This window comes from Schistocerca nitens, chromosome 1 (assembly GCF_023898315.1).
Source record: "Schistocerca nitens isolate TAMUIC-IGC-003100 chromosome 1, iqSchNite1.1, whole genome shotgun sequence".
Classification (NCBI taxonomy): Eukaryota; Metazoa; Arthropoda; class Insecta; order Orthoptera; family Acrididae; genus Schistocerca; species Schistocerca nitens.
The window spans coordinates 345,570,369-345,573,894 of NC_064614.1; the positions used below are offsets into that span (position 1 = coordinate 345,570,369).

General features: G+C 41.5%; 1 pseudogene; it reads right to left on the minus strand.

Moving 5' to 3' along the window:
• Positions 1-1,711: 1,711 nt before the first annotated feature.
• Positions 1,712-1,829, minus strand: LOC126207192 (5S ribosomal RNA; annotated as a pseudogene).
• Positions 1,830-3,526: the final 1,697 nt, after the last annotated feature.

The following is a 3,526-nucleotide window of genomic DNA, read 5'->3' on the forward strand; positions in this document are numbered from 1 at the left end:
GAGATAACTATAATCTATCAATCAATAAAAGAAACATATTCCATGCGAAGAACCAAAGGTTCGCTGTTGAAATTAACAAGTAGAACATATTTCTCCAAATTATGTCGCTATGAAGCAAATTAACAGTTACCAATACACAAGAAATCACAGCAGACAGTAGTAGCTCCTACGCCCTTCGACCCTTCGTGTTGTGCCATTACAAGAATCTAATACTTGGAGTGACAAGCGCGTCAGAAATATTTCCGAGATATCTGGAAAACTGACAGCATCCCTTCCTTATTGTGGTAATTGCCTTTACTACGTAGTAGTAATGGGCAAATAGGTCGAGAAACATCTCCAAAACGTTCTTATGAGCTTACCTTTCGTAGTCTGGGTTCAAGTGCGGTCTCAACAAACGCAATTTTTTTCCAACAGGAAGTCACTCACTTGGGGCTTTGTGTGTTGCACCAGCTAAACAATATTTACCGTCGCCTTTCACGACCAACAAACCCTACAAAAAGGAGGCCATTTCTAAATAAAACTACAGTAATCACTATGAAAAGTTTGTCGAAGGGACCAATATACATATCAAAGCCTCTTAGTCATATTTTACGCGTATGTTTCTTAATAACTGTCTTGAGTATCTCTCCAATGTTTCGAAACTCTCAAGAGCAAGTTATCCTCAGGACCACGTTCAACAAACTACACATGCCTGATTGGGGCAGCAGATGCATCACAATATGGAACACTCATGTTCTTTCACACAACAAGCTGGGTAACTCCAAACAACCAGTTGTCTTCCATGAAAGGCGCACAAAACAGCAAAATTTAATCACTAGCAACAGAATGGCAAACAATGTATCTAATTGAGAAGTTTCGTGTGCATTTAAACTGCTACAATTTTTTTTATATTTTGTATTAGTTCTCAAGGTATTAATAGCTAAGTACATCCAGCTTCCACAGCGCATTGACAGACATATAGATCTCGGACCTACAGACGCCCTATTTCTTCAGTTTATCATTCGGCCTTATACATTTCGGACATTTTTTAAGTGAGTCGGCAGGTTTTTAACCTTTCTTTTTACTTTTATGTCTTACATTCGCAACTCGTCTGATCATGGCGAGCTGTTTACGACTTCGTCCTATTCATCCAAACATTCCAACAGTCTGGGAGTGGGGCAGAGAGATTTCCAAATGGGAATAACTGGGAGGGGGTTTCTAATTCTGCCGGTCGTCTGACGATCAATCGCAATCGCCATAAAATCTAGCAGTAGCAGTTCTAATAGTAGTAGTAGCTTGTTTAATCCGTAAATAACTTTTACAAGAACATTGGATATGTCTCGGTATTACAATTTAAGAACAACAAAGTAAAATAATTCACATATACAGGCATTTACATATTCTGCAACTCACGGCTAAGTGCTTGGCATACGGCTCACTGAATTCGTAGAAACACTTTAGAGCAATTTCTCTACCGTTCCACTCTCAAACAGTGGGCGGAAAAACGAACACTTAAATCTTTCCGTACGGGATCCCCCCCTCCCCCTCCCCCCCGCGAACACGGCCACCCTCGCCGCCTTGTCATCCTCAGCTCTTAGGCGTCACTAGATGCGGATATGGAGGGGCTTGCACACCGCTCTCCCGGACGTATGTCAGTTTCCGAGATCGAAGCCGCTACTTCTCAATCAAGTAGCTCCTCAGTTTGCCTCACAAGGGCTGAGTGCACCCTGCTTGCCAACAGCGCTCGACAGACCGGATGACCACCCATCCAAGTATTAGCCCAGCCCGACAGCGCTTAACTGCGGTGATCTGACGGGAACCGGTGTTACCACTGCGGCAAGGCCGTTGGCTCATGCGGGCTCTGATTTCTCGTATTTTATTATGATAATCGTTTCTCTCTATGTAGATGGACGCCTACAAAATAGTTTCGCGTTTGGAGGAGAAAATTGGTGATTGAAATTTCATAAGAAGATCCTACCACAACAAAAAACGACTTTGTTTTAATAATTGCCACCCCAATTCGTGTATTACATCCGTGGCACTCTCTCCCCTGTTCCACCACAGTAAGAAACGAACTGCCCTTCTTTGAACTTTTCCGTGTCCTTCGTCAGCCCCTTCTGATGCGGACCCAACACCGTGTAGCAGTACTCCATGAGAAGATGGACAAGCATAGTGTAGGCAGTCCCTTTGTCCAATTTTCTAAGTGTTGTGTCAATCAATCGCTGTCTTTGGTTCGCTTACGCCATAACATTATCTATGTGATGGTTCCAATTTAAGGTCTTCGATTGTAATCCCTAAGTACTTAATGGAATTCATATCCTCTAGATTTGTGTGATTTATCGTGTAACCGAAATTTAGGGGATTCCTTTTAATACTCATGCGGATGGCTTCATACTTTTACATTATTTAGATTCGATTGCCACTTTTCGCACCATACAGATATTTTGTCTAAATCGTTTTGCAAGACGATAAATAATCTCATCACATTCAAAGAACAACTGCTCAGGTAGGTTCCTAAATCGTTTATATAGATCAGTAACAGCAGAGGTCCTACAACATGTCCTTTGCGAACGCCACGTCTTATATCTGTTTTACTCGATGACTTTCCATCAGTAATTACGAACTGTGACCGTTGTGACAGGAAATCACGAATCCGGTCGAGCAATTTGATTAGAAGTCGCGGGTGAGGAACGGCGTCAAAAGCCTCCTGGAAATATATAAATATGGAAGCAATTTGACGTCTCCACTCGATAAAATTCATTACTTCCTGATAAAAGAATTAATTGACTGCGTACATCTTCAATTATTTGCTGGGGTGTATTCCATTCTCTGTCTTCCTCTGCAGTTTTTCCACTCTACAGCTCCCTCTAGTACGATACAATTTATTGGTTGATGTCTTAAGAGATGTCGTATAATTCTGTCCCTTCTTCTTGTCTGTGTATGCCATATATTCCTTTCCTCTTCGATTCTGCACAGAACCTCCTCATTTCTTACTTTATCAGTCCACCTAATTTTCAACATTCTTCTGTAGCATCACATCTCAAATGCCTCGATTCTCTTCTTATCCGTTTTTACCACAGTCCATGTTTCATCATCATACGACGCTGTGCTCCAAATGTATACTCCCAGAAATTTCTTCCTGAAGTTAAGGTCTACATTGGACATTAGTAGACTTCTCTTGGCCACAAGTGCCCTTTTACCCAGTGCTAGTTTGCTTTAGATATCCCACTTGCTCTCCCTGTCGTTGGTTATCTTGCTGCCTAGGAGCAGAATTCCTCAACTTCATCTGCTTCCTGACCATCAGTCCTGATGTTAAATTTCTTGCTGTTCTCATTTCTACTACTTCTCATTACTTTCGTCTTTCTTCGATTTACTCTCGGTCCATGCTCTGTACTCGTTAGACTGTTCATTACATTCAGCAGATGCTGTAATTTTTCTTCACTTTAATTGAGGATAGCAATGTCATCAATGAATCTTATCACTGCTATCCTCTCCCCTTGAATTTTAATTCTACCCTTAAACCTGTCTTTTGTTTCCATCATTGCTT